The 22,995-nt window shown below is 41.9% G+C and overlaps 1 protein-coding gene and 1 long non-coding RNA gene across 2 annotated transcripts in view; one reads left to right on the forward strand and one right to left on the reverse strand.

The window, feature by feature from the left end:
* MYCL (MYCL proto-oncogene, bHLH transcription factor) overlaps positions 1 to 22,995 on the reverse strand; it is a 102,334-nt gene that overhangs the window by 77,007 nt on the left and 2,332 nt on the right. The gene's annotated exons all lie outside the window — the stretch shown is intronic.
* Positions 8,439 to 22,058, forward strand: LOC123379575. The gene is made up of 3 exons (XR_006584202.1): positions 8,439 to 9,288; positions 17,340 to 17,562; positions 20,217 to 22,058. It is a non-coding gene; the product is annotated as an uncharacterized LOC123379575 (long non-coding RNA).

Consider the following 22,995-nt stretch of genomic DNA (forward strand, 5'->3'; position numbering starts at 1 on the left):
GGAATTAGTGGTGATGGTTGCAAGGCCTGATAAATATGTGAAAAACTACTGAATTTTGTATGCTTGGAAGGATGAATGTTACAGTATGTGAATTGCATCTCAATGAAGAAAACCAAAAAGGATAACAAGCTGACTCCTATACTTCTACATCTTGGACAATCAGCCATTTGGTAACACCATCCAACTTTGCATTTTCTACGAAAATGTTAAGTAAGAAGGAATTACTCAGAGAAGAAGGAGAAAAAGTTGATTATAAATTATGAAACATTAATTTAAAAAATCTGTATTGCATAGAAGGCTAATTATAAATGCAGTATGAGAAGTTACCTATGATTTAATTTTTTAAAACCTATATTGTATAATAGGCTAATTACAAATGCAAGAAAGAAATTGCCTATGATTTTTGCCATAGCTTGGTTATCCCGGATTGCAATTTTCTGCTATTCCCAAATAAACCCATTTTTGTTGGGGTGCCTGGGTGACTCAGTCAGTTAAGCATCCGACTTCGGCTCAGGTCATGATCCTCATGATTTGTGAGTTCCAGTCCCACATTGGGCTCTCTGCTGTCAGGGCAGAGCCCCCTTATTATCCTCTGTCTCCCTCTCTCTCTGCCCACCCCCCTCTATCTCTCTCTCTCAAAAATAAATAAACATTAAAAAAGAAAATGTTTGTAATAAATAAACCCATTTTTGCTGGCTAAAAAGAAGAAAGAAAACTTTTAAAAAGAGAGAAAGTTCTACAAAATGCAAACAATAACTAAGTGTATATTGTAGAAAGTTAGTCTCCAAGATCCGACTGTATGAGTAAATGTATGCTAGCAGTTTAACAAATCCTGACATCTCGGATGCATAATAAAATAAAAGTTTATTTTTTCCTTCTGAAATCCAAAATAGGTTTTCATCATTGATCACTTAACTGTTCTCTTCTAAACAATGATTCAGGTGCCCAGGTTCCTTTCATCTAGTGTCTCCATATTGAACACAGACCTTCCAAAGCAGCCACAGAAAGAGAAAGAGTATGGAGAATTGTCAATTCTATTGGCCAGATCCCAGGCACAAGGCAATTCCTAGCTGCAAGGGTGGCTGAGAATGTAAGCTAATGAGTGCCCACAAGGAACAATAAAGAGATTTGTTGAATTGTTGACCGATTTCTGACACACCCACACCATGGGCACCTCTGTCAATGGCTTGGAGCAAAGTACTCCAACTTTTTTTGTATGCATATATGTATTAATATATAATGGTACTTAAAAATTTTTTTTGGGGGGGGTGCCTGAGTGGCTCAGTCAGTTAAGTGTCAGACATTGGCTCAGGTCATGAACTCACGGCTCGTGGGTTCAAGCCCCTCATTGGGCTCTGTGCTGACGGCTCAGAGCCTGGAGCCTGCTTCATATTCTGTCTCCATCTCTCTCTCTGGGCACCCCCACCGCCGCCCCACTGCTCACGCTCTGGCTCTCGCTCTCAAATATAAATAAACATTAAAAACTTAAAAAAATTTTTTTTTAGTTCTTTTATTTATTTTGAGAAGAGAGAGAGATCATGTGCACATGAGCATGAGTTGGGGAGGGGCAGAGAGAGAGAGGGAGAGAGAGAGAATCCCAAGCAGGCTCTGTGCTGTCAGTACAGATACATTCTTAGGGCTCGAACTCACTAACTGTGAGATCATGACCTGAGCCAAAATGAAGAGTTGGACGTTTAACCAATGGAGCCACCTAGGCACCCCAATGGTACTTTTTAAAAGTATTTTATTTTTTTAAGTAACCTCTACACCCAATGTGGGGCTAAACCTTACGACCCCGAGATCAGGAGTTGCATGCTCTACTGACTGAGCCAACCAGACACCCCTGTAGTGGAACTTTTTAATGAAAATGGAATTATACTATGCATATTGGATACTATGCATGGGTAGGCAAGATTCAGATATAACCTACACTTATTTCATTGTCATCCAGACATTCCGAATTTCGAATACACAGATTCAAACCTGGGTAATCTCGAGCAGACACTGCTCACTCTTGTTCAGATGCTTTTCCTGTTGACTCAGAGGCTGCCCCAAACACTCTTTGACATGCTAGTCTGTGTGGACGGGTAATCCCAAGCAAAAAGAATTGAATGTGGAGCTCACAGCTCTTATGAGGCTCATCTTCCTATGGAGTTGCCTCCTTTACTCCTTCAAAAGAAAAACTGATACCCTCTGGCTTTTTACCTGTTTTTATTTTTATTTATTTTTACAACACATTTCCATTCTTTTAAATTTATTTTATTTTATTTTAGAGAGGGACAGTGCACGCGAATGAGGGAAGGGGCAAAGGGAGAGAGACAGAGAGAGAGAGAGAGAATGAATCTGGGGCTGGTTCCCACAACCCTGGGATCATGACCTGAGCCAAAATCAGGAGTCAGGCACTCCACTGACAGAGCCACCCAGGTACCCCTGTTATTTTTATTTTAACTTCAGCTGCAGTTAATCATTTTCCTCATTTTATGGCACATTATCATCATTGGTCCATGCAGTGTTCCTCATATATATTTATATTCCCTTTCATTCCATAACCCATTTCCTTTCCTACTCCAGACAACCGCTGTAATGTATTTAATATACACCCTTGTGTTCTTGCAAAACAGATATTTTTTTCTGCCCGTATATTTTACATTTGCATAAGTGGTCTGTGTTTATAACTTATTCTGACTTACTAAAACCAGCCCTGTACATCTATCTAATCCATTGCTCCCTACTGCTATATGGTACTTTTTGGTGCACATTCACTGCATTTTATGTATTTACTCTCCAGATGACAGAAATTCAGATTGTCTCCACTTCTCTGCACCACAAATAATGCTGCAATGAACACTGTGGTTCATGATCCCTTATGGATTTGTGTGGGAATTTCACTGAGATATAGACTTAGGAGCAGATTTGCTGGGTTATTAGGTATACACATACACTATTGAACTATGTGTCACCATACTACACTCTAAAAACGTTGCACCTGTCTTTATTCCCACCATGAAGAGTTCCTATTGCTCAACAAAGCCCACCATTATCTCCCTAATTTTTGCTATCTCAAAATCTTTAAAGCAATATCTCGTTTTTTTTGTTTTTTTTTTTTAATTTATTTTGAGACAGAGAGAGCAAGCGTGGATGGAAGAGGGGCAGAGACAGAGTGAGAGACAGAATCCCAAGCAGGCTCTGCCCTGTTAGAACAGAGCCTGACTCGGGGCTCATTCTCACGAACCTGGAGATCATGATCTGAGCTGAAATCAAGAGTCGGACACTTAACCCACTGAGCCACCCACGCGCCCCAAGAAATATCTCATTGTTAATTTATATTTCTCTGATTATAATTCAGTTGAAATGTCTCTTCATATGCTTATTACCCTTCTCCGTTTCCTCTTTTGTGTAATTGCCTACTCATACCCCTTTCTATTTTTAAATTATTTTTAATGTTTATTTTTTCAGAGAAATAGAAAGACGGGGGGGGGGGGCGGGCAGAGAGAGAGAGAGAGAGAGAGAGAGAGAGAAAGAGGGAGACACAGAATCTGAAACAGGCTCCAGGCTCTGAGCTGTCAGTACAGAGCCCGATGCGGGGCTCAAACTCAGGAACCGCAAGATCAACCCCGCTGAAGTTGGACGCTTAAACAACTGAGCCACCCAGGCGCCCCCCCCACCCTTCTATTTTTAAAATTGGAGTTGCTGTATTTTTCCTGTTGATGTGCAGGAGTTCCTTGTCTTTTCTAGATCAGGGATCAGCAAACTATGGCTCACAGACCCAATGTGGCCCACTTCCAGTTTTGGTAAATAAAATTTTATTAGAACATGGTCACACCCATTCACTTTCTGCCTGTGGCCGCTTTCCAGCGAAAGCAGAGTTGAATAGTTGTGTCAGAGAACAGCTGGATCACAAAACCAGCCTAAGATAGTCAATGTTTCGTTGTTTATGGAAAGGCTCTGCCAAACTCTGCTCCAAATAATAATCTCCTATTGGCATTAGACATTGAAAGTATCTTTTCTTATTCTGTCATGTCTTTTAACTTTGCCTACACAGTCCTCTGCTGAACCAAAGGTCTTGGTTTTAATATAATCAAATCCATGAAAGTTACATTTTTTGGAGTTAAAAAACTTTTCTCCCTGCCCCTCAGTTACAAAAATATCATTCGACTTTTTTTCCTATTAAATTCATAATTTTACCTTTTACGTTTAGGTCTTTAACCCATTGGGAGCTCGCCTTTACATGTGGTATTAGATAGGGATATTACTTTCTCTGTATAAGGAGACAATTTATCAAACACTATCTACTAAACAATCCAATTAGTCTTTGAGCCAGTTTTGATGTATTGCCTCACAGTCCCAAACATATCCTCCATTGCCTGCTCAGCTAAAATTAAGATGATGCCTTTAAATATTCCTCTATTGCCATCTGGCATAATGCTAAGCTTTGTCAGTAGAGGGTACTGGAGGGGCATTGGAGGACAAGGAGTTTTTCCTCTTCCTGGTTCATCCTCTTGACAGGAGGTCTGCAGTATGCAGTTTCTGTGGTGCTGGGCTTGCACGATGTGGTTCCTACAGTGTGCAGGATCTAGCATCTAACAGCTTCCCCCGGCAACCTCTTGGGTAGATTCGCAGCAAATTTCACTGGTGTGGCACCTTACCAACTTCTCCACCAGCCAGTGAAGAGGCCACTCCCTCCTTAACCCAGTCTGGGTCTTAGGCTGGAGGGTAAGGAAGACTCTTCTTTAGGCATTCTCTCTTGCCCTAGAGATAATAGCTGCTCCTTGCACCTGAGATTGTTGTATCCTTTAGAGCTCTCTTTATTTCTTATTATTCAATCTCCCGTTACCTTCACCCCATTATAGTTAATAGTTCTTTATACTAAATGTTTCCTGTTCAAATTACTACATGATTTCTGTCTCTTGGTTGGCCCCTGATAGAGTCATCTCACTGATTTGTGCCACACTTTCATCATATATTAAATTCCCATATTTACCCATGGGTTTATCTCTGAGATCTCTGTTTTGTTCTATTGGCCTATTGGTCTAACTTAATCTTTAAAAAAATTTTTTTAACGTTTACTCAATTTTTTGAGAGACATAGAGAGAGCGTGAGTGGGAGAGGAGCAGAGAGAGAGAGAGAGGGAGACACAGAATCCAAAGCAAGCTCTCAGCTGTCAGCAGAGAGCCCGATGCAGGGCTGGAACTCATGAGTCACCGGGTCATGGCCTGAGCTGAATTCAGATGCTTAACTGACTGAGCTACCCAGGTGCCCCAATCTAACTTAATTTTAAATGAGATAATAGCTTCAAAGTACCTAGCCATTACCTAGCACAGAGTAGGTATTCATTAAATAGTAGCTATACTGATCATGGTAGAGACTGTCAGAGTACCTGCCTAAGATCAATAATCTGCCTTTAGTTTAATTTTATGGGTTGGAAGAAGGGAGACAGTCCCAGTAAGGGAGAAGAGCCTGTTCCTTGTGCAATCAGCTTATGAATGAGTGAAAATCCAGAAAATCATTTTCAGTGATTACTGGATTTTTCTGACATGAAACCACTGCTTTAGTCATCATCCATAATTTACATTCATGTAAGCATTTGTTCTTGCAATGATTCTGATAGGTTTATACTATCATTTCTAAAAAGTTTTGGACATAATTAATAATCATAAACCCATTCAGTACAGCCTCATATAGGAATTCTAGTAAATGTTCCAACTATACACAGTACTTGTTCCAAAAGGGACGGTCCTCTCACCAATTAAATATAACTGAGTTATAAAACAAAATCTAGACAAATAGAAAAGCATCTCTTATTCTTGGAAGGGAAGACTTAAAATGTCCAACCTACCAAAATAAATACATTTAGTACAATTTTAATTGTAAATTTAGTAACTTTTTTTTTAACGCACAAATAATCTCTAAGTTGATTTTGTAGATAGTCTCCAGGGATGAACATGATTAATTCTTTCTCTGATGTTATCCCTCCCTTTAAGCCTGGACTGGATTTAATGACTCACTTAATCAACAGAATGCTGACTTGCTTAATCAGTAGAATGCCCAGGAAGTATTGTTCTGGGACTTCCTTAGATCATAAGAAACACTGTACCTTTCATCTGGTATATTAGAATGTTTTTTTCTTAAGATACTCCCTCTCAGAACCCAGACATCATAGTGTGAGAATCCCAAGCCCTGTGTATACAGGCTACCTGTAAGTACTCTGATTGACATCCCCAACTAAGCTCCGTCCAGCTATGTGAATGAGTCAGCCTGGATATCCAGCCCAATGAAGCCTTCCAATGGCTCCAGTCCCAGCTACCATCTGATAGTAATCATATGAAACACCCCAAGTGAGGACTGCCCAACTGAGCCCGGTCAACCCACCAAAGCATAAGAGATAATAAATTATCGGGGTTTTTTACGTTTATTTATTTTTACTTAGAGAGAGAGAGAGACTCCTAAGCAGGATCTGTGTTGTCAGCTCGAGCACATGAACTGTGAGATCATGACCTGAGCCGAAATTAAGAGTTGGGATGCTTAACGACTAAGCCCCCCAGGTGCCCCAAATTACTGTTTTAAATTTACTAAGTGGGGCGCCTGGGTGGCTCAGTCGGTGAGTGTCCAACTTCAGCTCAGGTCATGATCTCACGGTTCCTGGGTTCGAGCCCCGCATCGGGCTCTCTGCTGACAGCTTAGAGCCTGGAACCTGCTTTGGGGTCTGTGTCTCCCTCTCTCTTGCCCCTCCCCTGCTCATGCTCTGTCTCTCTGTCTGTCAAAAATAAATAAATGTCCAAAAAATTTTTTTAATTTGCTAAGTTTTGGTGTTTTGTTTTGTTTATGAATTAATAGATCACTAAAGCAGAAATTGACACCAGAAGTGTTATGCTGCTGTGACAAAAACCTAAACCACATGGCAATGGCTTGGGACCAGTAGTGGTTGGAAGCTGGAAGGGCCTCAAGGAAACTGTGCAGATCCGAAGAAAGGAAATTGTTACTGGAGTCTGGAGAAAGACAACTCCTGTTATGCAGTAGCAAAATATTCAGAAGAATGTCACCTGTGGTAAAATACAAACTAGAAAGTATACTTAATGAGTGGGTGAATTTGGCTAAGGAGATCTCTAGGCAGAATGTTCAAAGAGCCAACTGGTTCCTTTTAGCTGTCTATGATAAGGTACAGGAAGACAGAGATAAGCTAAGAAGGAAACTGTTCAGCTTAGAAGAATTTAGAGGGTATATGAAGGGCTCAGGACACTCTAGCCATCAAAAGTTCTCAAAGGGGGGCCCCAGGGTGACTCAGTCAGTTAAGCGTCTCTCTCTCTCTCTTTTTTTAAATGTTTATTTATTTTTGAGAAAGAGAGAGAGAGACAGAGCACAACTGGGGGAGGGGGCAGAGAGAGGGGAACACAGAATCCAAAGCAGGCTCCAGGCTCTGAGCTGTTAGCACAGAGCCCAATGTGGGGCTCGAACTCGTGAACTGCGAGATCATGACTTGAGGCAAAGCTGGACACTCAACCTGAGTCACCCAGGCACCCAGAGCATCTGACTCTTGATTTCAACTCAGGTCATTACCTCACGGTTGGTGAGTTCGAGCCCTCTCTGCTGTCAGCACAGAGCCTGCTTAGGATCCTCTGTCTCCCCCTCTCTCTGCCCCTCTCCCATTCATGTGCTCTCAAAACTAAAACATTAAAAAATAATAATAATAAAAAAAGTTTCTCAAAGGAAAAATACTTTTTTTTTAATGTTTATTCATTTTTTGAAAGAGAGAGACAGAACACAAGTGGGAGAGGGGCAGAGAGAGGGAGACACAGAATCCAAAGCAGGCTCCAGGCTCTGAGCTCTCAGCATAGAGCCCGAAGCAGGGCTCGGACCCACGAGCAGTGAGATCATGACCTGAGCCGAAGTCCTATGCTTAACCAATTGAGCCACCCAGGCGCCCCAAGAAAGCTTTAAATGCATGTTTCATAGATCCTCTCAAGTAAATGAAGTGACTTCTAAGAATGCTAAAATGTCTCTTACTTTTTTTTTCCTAGACAAGAGAATTTTCAAGAATCTTAAGAGTGTTTCCTATAGTATACTGAATGTCAGACCAAGCAGAGAGGGGCCTTTCTTTCTTGAAGAAATCTTTTTTTTTTTTTTTAAGTTATTTGTTTTTGAGAGAGAGACAGAGAGAGTTGAGTTGGGGAGGGGCAGAGAGAAAGGGACAGAGAGAATGTCAAGCAGGCTCCATGCTGTCAGCACAGAGCCTGACCTGGGGCTTGAACTCACAAACCATGAGATCATGACCTGAGCCAAAACCAAGAGTCAGATGCTTAACCGACTGAGGGGTGCCTGGGTGGCTCAGTCGGTTGAGCGTCCGACTTCGGCTCAGGTCATGATCTCACAGCTCCTGGGTTCAAGCCCTGCGTCGGGCTCTGTGCTGACAGCTCAGAGCCTGGAGCCTGCTTCAGATTCTGTGCCTCTGTCTCTCTCTGCCCCTAACCCACTCACATTCTGTCTCTGTCTCTCTCAAAAATAAATAAGCATTAAAAAAAGATGCTTAACTGACTGAGCCACCCAGGTGCCCCTTGAAGAAACCTTAAGTGTGGCTTTTGAGAACCCAAATAAAATTCACAGAAAACAACAATTTAAAAGAACTGCATTGTAGAAGCACCACCAGCTTCCAGCAAAAAAAGACAGTTCAAAATGAAAAGAGCCTTGGAAACTCCCAACTTTCTACGGGCAAGAATCATGCCATGAAAGCCACATGGCAGCAAATATGAGCCACCTCCTTTAAAAAAATTTTAATTCCAGTATAGTTAACATATAGTGTTATATTAATTTCAGGGGTACAATATAATGATTCAACGATTCCATGCATCACCCAGTGGAATGTGAGCCACTTCCCACGAAAGGAAGGATGACTCAAAGTGAAGAATCACGAGCCCACAAAGCAGAGCTCGCAGCCACAGAGAATCATTCCCGGGGAGCAGGCCTGGGTCACAATCAAAGAAATAGAAACATGTTCACGGCTGGGGTGTCAGGATTGCTACAAAACACTGACTGTTATGTATCTCCTATCCACCCCCCTCCCCCACCTCTTCTTAACGGGAATGCTTATTGCAATGATCCTAACCCCATAACACCAATGTATGCTGTTTGTGTTGCAGACAACTTGATTTTTCATTTCACAGATCAAGAGGAACCACATCCAAGTAGCCACATCTGAAGAGTCTCGTCTACAGCTAGACCTCATTTAGATGATGAGGTCCTGTGCTTTGAGCTGACGCCATAATGTGATGAGACCTTGGGCATCCGGGCAGGAGGGTGAGTGTATTTTGTACATTCAGTGGATGTCAGTTATGCTGGCTAGAGGGTGGGCTGTGGTCAATTGCCTTTCAATATGTTACACCATCAGTCTCTGTTGTATCTATAGTGCGTCTTCTTTTTTACTTCAAACTTTTTCGTTCCTTTTCTTAATCATTTCACCAGAGTTTTACTTTATGATTTTTCTCAAAGAATCAACTTTTGGCTATGTCAATCTTTTGTTACTCACTTGTATTTGCTTTCTGCTTATTTAGTTTCTCCTCTTATTTTTATATGTCATTACTTCTATTTGTTTGGATCAGTTCTATTAGTCTTTAACTTCTTTTTTTTTTTTTTCAACGTTTATTTATTTTTGGGACAGAGAGAGACAGAGCATGAACGGGGGAGGGGCAGAGAGAGAGAGGGAGACACAGAATCGGAAACAGGCTCCAGGCTCCGAGCCATCAGCCCAGAGCCGGACGCGGGGCTCGAACTCACGGACCGCGAGATCGTGACCTGGCTGAAGTCGGACGCTTACCCGACTGCGCCACCCAGGAGCCCCTAATTCGTGTTTTTAAGTAGGCTTCATACCCAGCACAGAGCCCAACACAGGGCTTGAACTCATGACCCTAAGATCAAGACCTGAGCTGAGATGCTCAACCAAGGTGCCCCTAAAAGATTGGATTTTTAAGCAATCTCTACACCCAACATGGGGCTCGAACTCATCACCCTGAGATCAAGAGTCACATGCTATATGGACTGTCAGCCAAGTGCCCCATCACTCAGCTCTTTAAGTATTGGCTTTCTTCTTTTATTTTATTTTTTTAAATTTTTAAAATGTTCATTCATTTTTGAGAAAGGGAGAGGGAGAGACAGAGCATGAGCTGGGGAGGGGCAGAGAGTGAGGGAGACACAGAAACAGAAGCAGGCTCCAGGCTCTGAGCTATCAGCACAGAGCCAATGTGGGGCTCGAACTCACTAACCATGAGATCATGACCTGAGCCGAAGTCGAACGCTGAACTGACCGAGCCACTCAGGCATCCCAGTAGTGGCTTATCTTCTAATATAAGCACTCAAGGCTATGCGTTAAGCACATCCCACAAATTTCAATATATTGTATTTTTTTTCAGTCATTCAGTTCTAAGTGTTTTCTGATTTTTTTTTAATGTTTATTTCTTTATTTTGAGAGAGAGAGTGCACACGTTGAGTGGAGAAGGGGCAGAGAGAGAGGAAAGGAAAGAATCCTAAGCAGGCTCCTTGCTGTCAGTGCAAAGCAGGATGTGGGGCTCAGTCCCACGAACCATGAAATCATGACCTGAGCTGAAATCAAGAGCCAGACGCTTAACTGACTGAGCCACCCAGGCACCCTGTTTTCTGATTTTCTATATGCTGTCTTCTTTGATCAGTTTAGCACCATGTTTTAATATTTCCAAACATACAGAATATTTTAAGGTGTCACTATTATTGTCATCCAATTATGAGGAAGACACACAATGGGGTAAGTAAGATACTGATTCTTTGGTATTTGAGACTTGTTTCAACAAAGGTAGAGCCTGGTCTAGAATATGGAGAATATTTACAAAAGCTCCATGGAAATGCTTGATGAAAATATATACTCTCTAATATTGGGTAAAGTTTTCTAAATAAAATCTATTAAATCAAACCTTTTATAAAAAAAGTTGCTTAGTCTTGGATCTCTCTGTCATAACTGCATGCCATCTGTGACATCTTTTGCCTGGCATAGTCTGGTTTTGTAGTTCTTTGTTAACAGGCTATGAAGTATTTGAAATTTTTATGGTGTAGGCAGTATGCTTAAAATAAAGCTATAAATCTGTGGAGTTTTACACCTAATAGTTCATCAGTATTTTAAGATACTGGTATTTAATATCCTCTTTACATGAACAAATTGATTACAAATTTTTAAGCTAGAAAATCATTGCCAAGTTCTTCAGAAAATTATTACAGCCATGTAAGTTTTGGAGATTTTCAATACTTAGAGTTATGTACAAATTGTTCACAGTGTCTGGTCATCCAAAAAATAATAAAATACCGATTACGAAAGTAAATGTTAGCATAAAAATAGACTGAGTTGGGACATAGATCCCAGGGTACATGAAGATTTTAGGAAGGACAAAAATTGTGTTTTAATTCAGTGAGGAAGATATGGTTTATTTGATAAATGGCCCTGGCACAATTAGCCATCCACCAGAAAGAAAATAAGATTGGACTCCCAAATTCACTACATTCAGAAATACATTCTGGATGCATGAAAATGTAAAGGTTGGGGCACTCGGGTACCTCAGTCGGTTGAGCATCTGACTCTTGATTTTGGCTCATGATGTCATGATCTCACAGTTCGTGAATTCAAGCCAGGCTTTGGGCTCTGTGCTGACAGTGGAGGAGACTGCTTGGGATTCCCTCTCTCCCTCTCTCTCTGCTCCTCCCCTGCTTGCTCTCTCTCTCTCTCAAAATAAATAAATAAACATTTTTTTTTAAGTATAAAGGTTAAAAAAATTTTTTTTAATCTTAGGGACCCCTAGGTGGCTCAGTAGGTTAGGTGTCCAACTCTTGATTTTGGCTCAGGTCATGATCTCATGGTTCCTAAGATCTAGGTCCAAGTGGGGCTCTGTGCTGGAGGCATGGAGTCTGCTTAGGATCTCTCTCTGCCCTCCCTGCCCCCCCTTCAAAAATAAATAAACTTAGAAAAATTAAAAATTAAAAATTTAAAATAGTATTTTGGCATCTAAATATATACTTTAAGATTTAGAAAGACCTTGCAAACAAGAGAAAAGCTCAGAAGATCAAAAAATAGTTAGGTTTATTTGACCTCACAAAAATCCACTTTTTTAATAAGGGAAAAGACGGCAAAGGCAAAGGATGAATTGGAAAAATGTTTGCAGTGCGTGGAACTGAAAAGAGATTATACCTGTAATATACAGTAAGAGCCTATAAACTAATTTTTAAAAAAGACAACCATCTGCAGCAATGGGGGCTATAGTTCATCCCATCAACCTCCCTCTTCTAAGTTTTCACTCAATAAGAAAGCCCTGGGAGAACCATAGAGGTGGAGCTGCTTTCCAAGGATGTGTGGAAGACCGGATCCTGAGCAGTGCAAGGGCTGGACTACGTCAGCAAGGAGGGGACTGTGTGCATGACCTCTTAGATTTACCGTCAGCAAAAAACTGCTGTTAAGATTGTAGGGAGCTGACATCTTCCAACTGTACTGTTCGAATTTGCCACAGCATTCATGCCAAGGCACACTTTCCCTGGATTAGTCTCAGCTGATGACTAAGCCCAGTGGGCACACTGGAGCTGGGCTATTTCTCCCTCATGTGGGGTTCTAACGGGAAATTAGCCTGGCCAAGGCTTCCTCAGAGCTGCACTGCACTCTTGAAGCATTTTCTACCCCATCTTCCCATTACAGGTGTCAGTGCCACATCATGGTCTTAAGATTCTCCCTGTTTACTTCTGTTCCTTCTCAACTTTATCTTTCACACGCATTGCCCCCTTGAACTTCTGACTCCATCCTTGGCATCTGCTTGTGAAAGGACTCAAGTTTATATAGCTTCTAAATTTTGGGGTGACTCACTATGTAGCAACAGATAATGAAACAGTTTGGTATGGGTGCTGCCATAACAAAAGCCTAAAATATGTGGCATTGGCTTTGGAACTCATGGCAGAGGGCTGGAAGGGCTGTTGCTAGCTCAATTTTCTTGCAAGAAAGGGAGGATGATTCAGAGGGTGGAACCAAGAGCCCAGATACTGGAGCCAAAAACCACAGTGAACACAGTGAAGAATGAGTCTCAGGCAATTGGACTGAGCTCTAATCAACATATGCTTGTTGGATTTCATATTGGTCCTGCTGCGTACCTTCCACTCTCCCTTTTTGAAGGGGAATGAGTATAGAGTTTATCCTATGCCTTTCTAACCATTGTATTACGATGTTTGTAGGGGAAACTTGCCTCTGTAGTTCCCAGATCTTCCATGTAGGGAAGAGATGTGAGGGAGAGACCGATTAGGAGATAAATTAAGAGGCTCTTAAAATAGCTCAGGCAAGAGCTAATGGTGGTTTGGAATACGTAGCAGTGAAGAAAGTGCTAAGTGGTGAGATTCAGAATATATTTTAAAATTAGAGCCAATAGGCTTTGTTGATATTTTGGAAGTAGGACATAAGAGAAAAAGAAGAGTTGAATATGCTCCACAATCTTTAGCTGGAAGAACTAAGTGAATGAATGTCTCCCTCCAACTCTTGTTGTCTGTCTCCTTTCAGAGCAGAATTTTCAAGAGTGACCTACACTGCTGTCTACATTTTCTAACCTTCCACTTCTCATCTTAGTCCTGTCTAGTCTCTGCCTACTACCACTCCACAAAATCGCTGTTGATAATATCACTGATGGCCACCATATTTCTCAATCCAGTGGATGTTTTTCCATCTTCTTTTTATTTGATCAGGTACAGGTATCCATTGCCTTTTTGAAACATTACCTACCTTGGCTTTCTTCAACCATGTATTTTCCTCATTTTTTGCTATCTCACTGGTTTCTCCTTTTGTTGTTGTTGTTTTTTAAGTTTGTTTGTTTGTTTATTAAGTCATCTCTATACCCAACATGGGGCTTGAACTCATGACCCTGAGATCAAGAATTTCACACTCTTCCAACTGAGCCAGCCAAGTGCCCCAAGGTTGCTCCTTTTGAATCTCCTTTTCTGGCTTCTCTTCTAACTTACTATTAATGTAGCTCTTCAGGAGTTCTGGCTAACCCTTTTCTTGTCCTTTGATCTCAGGACTCCTAAATCCACACCTTCTGGCCAGACTTGTTCTAAGCTCTAGTTGTGTATGTCTACTTGCATATTCAGGAAATCTAAGATACCTCAAACTAAGCAAACCAAAAAAGAACTCATCACCTTTCTCCACCAAATTTACTGTTACTCTAGTGTTCCCAGTCTCTACTAGGAAATACCATCCATTCAACTGCTCAAGCTAGAAAACTGATAGTCTACTTGGCTACTCATTTTCTCTTACACACATTCCCATAGACAATCAATCAGTAGCTTCTGTAATTTCCACCTCTTAGATCACTTACTTTCAAATCTCTCCATTTCTTTTCATCTACTGCTGCCACTATAGTCTAAGCTATCATTATCCTCTTGCCAGGACTTCTGCATCAGTCCCCCACCCCTATCCCACTAGCCTCCTAGCATCCACTTTGGCTCTCCATGCTACGGCTAGCATGTTCTTGTTCAAACACAAATAGGACCGTGCACTTACTTAGTTTAAAGGCTTTGAATGATCTCCTATGCTCTTGGGAGTATATTATGAAACCCTTACAATAGCTCATAAGATCTTGCATGATCTGGACTCTGCTATCTCTTTCACCTTGATCTCATATCACTTCCCTTTATTTCCTGTAGCCAGTCACACTGATCTTTTCTCAATCCCTTGAGCCTGCCAGGCTTCTCTTACCTTTGGCCTTTCACGTTTTCTGTCTGCTCAAACAAGTCTTCTCCATTCTCTTTGTTTGGCTAACTCTTACTCATCCTTCAAGTCTCAGATTAAATAACATTTCCTCAGGACAGCCTGCCCTAATCACCCCAGATTAGGTCAGCTCACTGTGTTGTATATTTCCCTAACTATCTGAACTTCCCTTAGGCAGCACTTTGCTTCTGATTCTTGTAATTATTGTGGACTGTCTGTTTCATCTCTCTTCCCTACTAGACTGTTAGCTCCATGAAGACAGACTGTGCCTATTTTATTCACCATTGTGTCCACAGTGCCCAGGAGTGCCTGACATGTAGTTAGATGCACACTAAGTATTGTTGGACCGGCTGACAATCAGGGAAGGCCCAAGTAGCACCAGCCTTTGGGCACAGGCTAGAATTGCCTAAGGCCACATTGTCACTCCTTTCCTCCCTTAAGGGAAGTTGTAAGGGCCAGGAGAAATGAAGTACTAGATGACTTCATGCACTGTCTAGTACAATATGAAAGAACAGGCATCACAACTTTACCTATTAGAGTGAAAAATTAGGAAAAAACCAACAGTCCTAAATGTCCAACAATATAGGAATGGCTTCATATTATTACACCAGTGATTTAAAAGTATTTTCTAATGTATCTAATCCTTATTTTTCAAATAGAACCTGACATGGGAGCCCCAATATGTAAAATGCATTAAAATGGGACCATTCTAGTTGAATGGGTAATGGGGCAGAGCTTAATCTCTTAGGCTACCCCAGCTTTCCCTTTCTCTTCCCATCCCCCATTTTTCTGTCCTTCTCCTTCTAAGTCTTGAAGGCTTTCCAATTCCTGGCTCTATTGTATCTTTTAAAGCCAGGGCATCATTTCCTTTTCGCCTTCTACAAGGCACTCCCAAATGCTTTATTGTGTTGTTAAGCTGGCTCCCGTTGGTTTTCAGTTACTTGTAATTAAAAACAAAAACAAAAAGCCTTAAATAATACTGTTGCAGCTTGAGATTCACTTACGTAATGGAAAAAGAATTACGTGTGGAGTCAGAAAACTGGTTTCAAATCTAGGTCTCGACTTTGGGCAAGTAACCATTTTCAACTCCGTTTTCTCATCGGCAGATTATACTTAACTTTTGAGAATTTTTTTAAAAACCCAGTAACAATAGATTAAAAGACTGGCTATTGAGCAGATTTTCGGCAAAAGTTAAATAAATAAGATTAAAGTCTTTAGAAGTCATTCCTACTCCCTCCAACTTGAAGGAGTTGGATAAACTGTATTCAGCGCAGCCAAAATTAGCAAGGCTGCCATCTTGTGGCAGTTTATTGACACACCGTCCAATGTCATTTAGCAACATTTGAAGCAAGATGTTCAAGAACCTAAAGCTAAATAAAAGGATGGCAGACACACCAGAGAGACACTGAAACGAAGATAATAACTGAAGACATGAGATGAGGCTAATTCATCAGTGGAAAGAGCAAAGAATAAAGAATCTAAGGCTGAACTTTAAGGAACTGTCACATGCAGCAGAGAAGTTAGGGAAAGGGACGGAAAGAAATGACTGATGGAGAAAAAGTGACTAAGTTTAGTTTAGTGTAACACTCAAGCCAGGGTTGATATATATATGATATAAACATATATGTAAGTATATACATTTAACTCAAATAAATATATGTATTTACATTGACAGCTAACCTGATGTTATCTTTTTTCCCCCAGACTTCAAAAACCATTAACAAAAGCTAGACGACACCATAATCCTTATAATATCATTGCCCGAGGCCATTCAAATGTTACTTCTACCTCTAAAGTCAATGCTTGGAGCACCTGGCTCAGTTGGTTAAGGCTCTGACTTCGGCTCAGGTCATGATCTCATGGTTCGTGAGTTTGAGCCCCGTGTCGGGCTCTGTGCTGACAGCTCAGAGCCTGAAGCCTGCTTCGGATTCTGTTTCCTTCTCTCTCTTCCCCTCCCCAGTGTGCACTCTGTCTCTCTGTCTCTCTCTCAAAAATAAAATAAACGTTAAAAAAAATAAAGTCAATGCTTCACCTTTCTTATACACCTTATTATAGTATGACACTGGTAAGATTTTTAGGAATTATGAGGCTACTGCATTGTCAAGGATTATCACTACTGCACATACCATGGGGAACGGGGTGCTCATTGAGGTCTGATCCAGTTCCAGAATCCCATACTGAGAATCTGCTTTCTAGGGTCACTCCTACTACCAAATCTTTTAGACTTAGTTTCCCCCAAAAGCAGAGTCTGAGGCAAGTGCTTACAAACAGGTAGTTTATTTTCAGGAGTAATCTCAAGGAACATGGGGTCAGAGACTAGGAAGAGTAAAATACAGGCAAACCAGGAAAGCCAATCCAAGGATGATTGATCCAGAAGGTCACTGCTTTGGGTGTGTGGGTTTTGATTCCCCTGGAGACATTCTGAAGCAGAATGTGCCTCATAATTGTCCAACTAGGGAAGGAAGAGGGAGTATTTATTTACAAGCTCCTGTCCTTTATTGGTGAAGGGTTTCCCAATTGCTCATTAACTCCTCTGCATTCTCAAATTGTCACTTTCAGGTCGACATGTGTATCAAAATAACTGTGCATGTTCCCCCAGATCCCATCAGGTGAATTCCATGAAAGCCCTGGGGCAGAATGCGAGATAATTGAAGAAAGCAGTTGAAGCCTTGGACTGTCAGGTCACACCTGCATGAATATGGTTCCCACAGCAATGGCTGGAGTAGAAAGGTGTACCAACAGGCACCAAAGGTGCCCAATACACGGCCGTAAGTAAGAGACAACATCTTGAGAGACTGAAGTTCTATCCCGTAAGATGCACGGTGAGTTCTGAACCAATAAGCAAACAGCAGTAGCATTTCACTTACAACCAGGAAGAAAGGGTAAATGTGGAATGGCAATTCTGTTCTATCGAATGGAGTACTAAATGTTGATCTTCATGTCTCTGTGATTCTGAGCATGGCTCTTCTCAAATTTTATTACCCAAGGGAGGAATGCTTCCACCAGAGGACATGAAAACAGCTCCACTGGATTGTAAACTAAGGCTGCCATTTGCCAATCTGGGCTTCTCTTGCCACTAGGTAACAGATTAAAAAAAAAAAAAAGTTAATCCAGTGGTGTGCTAGCCCGCTCATACAGGTTTATAGGAACTGACTGAGTGCACATGTTAGTTTCCTACTGTTGCTGTAACAAATGACCACAAATGTAGCAGCCACAAATAAACAGAACAGCACAGATTTATTATAGTTCCGAAGATCAGAAATCTGAAATGGGTCCTATTGGGCTAAGAAAAAAAAAATCAAGGTGTTAGTACAGGTGTGTTCCTTCTCGAGACTCTGAGAAAAAATTGATTACATACCTTTTCTAGCTTCTTGAGGCTGCCCATATTCCTTGATCGTATCACTAAGACTTCTGCTTTCATTATCACAACTCTTTTTCTTTCTTTCTTTTTTTAATGTTTATTTTTGAGAGAGAGAGAGAGAGAGAGAGCATACATATGCGTGAGCAGAGAGGGGTAGAGAGAGGGAGACAGAGGATACGAAGCGGGTTCTGCACTGACAACAGAGAGCCCAAACTCACGAACCCCACCATGAGATCGTGACCTGAGCTGAAGTCAGACACTTAATCCACTGAGCCACCCAGGGGCCACAACTCATCTCTTTTTCTGATGCTGACTTCCTGCTTTTTCATTTCCTTATAAGGATGCATGTAATTGTATTGGGCCTATCTGGATAATCTCCCCATTAAGTATCCTTAAATTTATCACATCCTGTTGCTATGTAAGATAGTATATTAACAGGTTCCAGAGATTAGGATATGGTCATCTTTGGAGAGCCATTATTCCACATACCACAGTGCCTTTTTCTCAACTCTACATTCATTGACATATTGTTCAAAATCAGTCATGGTGGGAGCATTTATACCACAGAAATTGGCAAATGCTACATATTAGGGCTTTTACTTCTGGACAGCCTGTGGTTAAACTTTACCTGCATATCTTGGATTATGATGGTTGGCTGGGGTGAACGTGCCTATTATCAAGGCAAAGGAGAACTGTCACTATGCAATAGGAAGGGAGGGTTATGAATATAATCCAGAGGATACTTAGGGGACCTCCTACTCTTGCCATGTCTAGTGCAGAAAATTATGGGAATATTTTACAGGCAGAACAGGCAAGAACTAGGTTTGGGTTACCTACAGAAAACTCATAGCTCCAATTACAAGCTATGTAATCACATTCTATTCATACAGTATAGTGGAAGTAATACATGCCACTTCTTGACCAGGTCCTTTAAGATAGCAGCATGTTTCCTTCATGTCCTCTTTCTTTTCACATCACTGTGACCCTGATTAAGTGCTGGTTGAAGACAGAGACAATGGAATGGGTAATAGATACGTGAACTCATGAAGTCAAAACTATCAACTAAGACCTTGTGATAGCTATAGAAAGGTCTCTTGCCATGTCAGTTCAATAGTTACATATTGTATCTAATTTTCTCACCCCACCCCAACATATATAGGATGTGGTATGTTGTGGTGGTTGACTTTAAAGTTCAGTCCAGGGGCGCCTGGGTGGCTTGGTTGGTTAACCGTCCGACTTCGGCTCAGGTCATGATCTCATGGTCCGTGGGTTCAAGCCCCGCGTCGGGCTCTGTGCCGACAGCTCAGAGCCTGGAGCCTGTTTCAGATTCTGTGTCTCCCTCTCTCTGTGACCCTCCCCCATTCATGCTCTGTCTCTCTCTGTCTCAAAAATAAACGTCAAAAAAAATTTTTTTTAATAAAAAAAATAAATAAATAAAGTTCAGTCCATAGGCTCAGGAACATTAAGGAAGCATCATTATGGAACTGGCAGAAAATCAACATTAGTTGGAGGTCCTAGACCTGGAGCTGGAGGAAGTAACTGATGAGGGTTTTGTCAGTTCCTTTTTCTGGGTAGGGGGGAGAGTGCAGTGATGACAATTCAGGTTATAAAAGGTGGGGGGGGGGTATTTTAGTGAAGCATTTTGTTTCATTTTTTGAAGTTTGAAAGGGTATGTGTTGATGTTGGACCATTCTGGGAATTTATTATAGTGCGTACCTATCATTCCTATTGGACACTCAGCATCTGCAACCCCTTCATATATCTGGGTAAGACCCCAAACAAAGAGAGAGTGCACCTTACAGCATCAAAGCCGACAATGCTATCACTTTGCTAGGGTTGCAGACCCAGCCAATCCCATTCTCTTGTCCTGAGACAAGTGCGTTGGGGTAGGGAGAAAAGCCAGTAAAGGGTTCATTAATGAGTGGGTTACTGCTGTAGGCAACTGGGGTTTGATCCTTCTGGGGGCCCTCAGAAACACTGAAATGTGCAACCTTGGAAGTATTCCTTTGAGGAACCAGGAAGCTGAAATATTTGTTGACTGTTGGTTCTAGCTATGAGACAGAAAGCAGGGTATGCTTCGTGGAGCTCCTTGGAAAACTAGCTTTTCAATTTCAGATGCTCTACCTCCTTCCTGACATAATGGCTTGGGCTACAACAGCCAATTCGCAACTCCAAAGGTAAGTCTAACTGAGGGGCACTTGGGTGGCTCGTTGGTTAAGCATCCGACTCTTCATTTCGGCTCAGGTCATGATCTCATGGTTAGGGAGTTCGAGCCCGCGTTGGGCTCTGCACTGACAGCACACAGTCTGCTTGGGATTCTCTCTCTCCCCCTCCCTCGCTTGTGCTCTCTCTTTCAAGATAAATAAAGACACTTAAAAAAATAAAGGTAAGTCTAATTGAATCACAGAGATATCAGATGATTTTCCTGAACCAATAAAGCTGCCTACCTCCATTTTTCTTGAGAAAAATATACTTAAAAAAAAAAAAAAAGTCACCACAGTCAAGTGTTCTGCAGCCAAAAGCATTCGTATTCCTAACCGATTTATCTAGTCTTACTTGCAGCCAAGGGTACAAGCCCAGACTTTGAATCAAAAGGTATCGATGTAAAGAAGCAGACCCTGTGGGGAGACTTGCCAGTGATGTGGCAGTAGCAGCAGTGGTCTGGTGACACCATCCAGGACGTTGACACTTGACACCTTATTTTGCTTTCTGGTGGCCTTCACCACGAACACAGATAATAGACTCTCTGTACTGAATAATAATTGTTACTTCTCACTAGTATTCACTGGGAACCAAGTGTTTTACAAATTCCCTCCTCGTCTTCATATCAACCATTCAAGATGGGTATGTTGTTTTAAGTTTATTTTTTGAGAGAGAGAGAAAAAGAGGGAGACAGAGAGCAGGGGAGTGGCAGAGAGAGAGAGAGGTAGACAGAATCCCAAGTAGACTCTGTGCTCTTAGCTCAGAGCCCGATGTGGGGCTTGAACTCACAAACTGTGAGATCAAGACCTGTGCTGAAACCAAGAGTCAGACGCTCAACCGGCTGAGCCACCCAGGCGCCCCCAAGATGGGTATTAATATCCTTCTATGTGGTTAACTGACTTGACTCAGATCACACAGTAAGTGGCAGATTGGGATTCAAGTTCAGGTCCAAGTGACATCAAAGCCAGATCTTAACCACTGTATCATATGGCCAATATTTCTTTTGCCAATTTGTAGTTTTTGGACCTGAGACCCTAACTAACTCGGGCTGGAGCCTGGGGCTCTCTGTGGGAGAGGAAGAAAGATGGGCTCACAGAGATTGTTGTCTGTTATCAGTCCCTTCTGGCTGGGGGATACAGGATCTGCCCAAATGCAGACAGGCTCTGAGCCAGGCTGCACAGATACAGGCGATCTTCTGAGCCAGGCTGGGAAACGCTCCAGATGAACTGCCAGACTTCTGTGTCTGAAACTCTGAGAGATAAGGAAGAATCTTGGGTGGTACCCTCAGAGACAAAGCGATTCTGCAGGTTTAGAATGTGCTGAAATCCAGGCAAAATACGAAAGTGGCAAAAGACATGAAGAGGGGAATTGTGTAAGAATCAATCAACTCTCTGTTGGCAATTCTTGCTTGCAGAATGATTCACTGTACTTCTTTCTCTTCTCAGGCTGGATTTTGAAGTCTGAGGCTCGAAACCCCCAAACCCTAATCCAGACTTCTTCCCACCTTCCATTCACCCATGCTCCAAGTCTCAGAACCATCTTGGCCCCTCTCACCCTTTCATTTAGCCACATTTTCCCATAAATATCTACTGAGGATCAATTTTGTGCCAGAGAGGCAAAGACTCTGACCTCAAGGTACTTACAAGGAAAGAAAACATCAAAAGACAAGCGTACAGGGGCGCCTGCGTGGCTCAGTCGGTTAAGCGTCTGACTCTTGATTTCAGCTCAGGTCATGATTTCATGGTCGTGAGATCAAGCCCCGCATTGGGCTCCGTTCTGAGCATGGAGCCTGCTTAAGATTTTCTCTCTCCCTCTCCCTCTGCCCCTCCCAGCTCTCACGCTCTCTCTCTGAAAGAAAGGAGGAAAGAAAGAAAGAAAGAAAGGAAGGAAGGAAGGAAGGAAGGAAGGAAGGAAGGAAGGAAGGAAGAAAGAAAGAAAGAAAGAAAGAAAGAAAGAAAGAAAGAAAGAAAGAAAGAAAGAAAGAAAGAAAGAAAAAGACAAGTGCACAGATCATTACTTAATTAGAACTGTGATACCAGCCAGGAAGGAAAAGTAGTATTCAGTGGGAGTGTATACCTGGGGAACTAGGTCTAGCCTAAAGGTTCATATTCAGATCATCCCCCTTCCATTTGCCTTTCTCCTTGTCATCTCCTCCTCACCATCCCCTTTATAACAATGGCATCTTCTGCCCTGTCCCTTCTGCATTGTCTCCTCTACATTGTACCCCCACGTCCCAGCCTTGATTCAGACCCTATGCTACCTTTGTACCTATGTTCTGACAGATCCCTCTGCCTCTTCCCCCTCCTCTCAAGCCCATGCTCTATCCTGCAGTTAGAGTTATATTTCTAAAATGTAATCTAACCAGCTCCTTCTTTCTTTCACATTAAGGTTTGACCTCTCTTGTCTGGCACAGCGTGTTCAACCTCTTTCTCTTCAGCCTTAAGTCCTATTCTTCTATAGGAACCTCTCACTTCAGCCAGTCACAGATTCCATCTCTGCTACCGTTTACTCAGGTCTGCTCTCAATGTTCTCCCCACCCATCTCAGCCCAGGAAATGACGATTCCAAATTCAAGGCACTCATTGGTCATGTGCCTGATGAAAGCCCACCATGGATGAGAAATTGGGCAAGATCAGTGAGGAGGAAAAAGCTGGAAGTCAATAGTCAGTACTTCTGATGACTGCCCCACATGG

This window comes from Felis catus, chromosome C1 (genome assembly GCF_018350175.1).
Source record: "Felis catus isolate Fca126 chromosome C1, F.catus_Fca126_mat1.0, whole genome shotgun sequence".
Taxonomy (NCBI): domain Eukaryota; kingdom Metazoa; phylum Chordata; class Mammalia; order Carnivora; family Felidae; genus Felis; species Felis catus.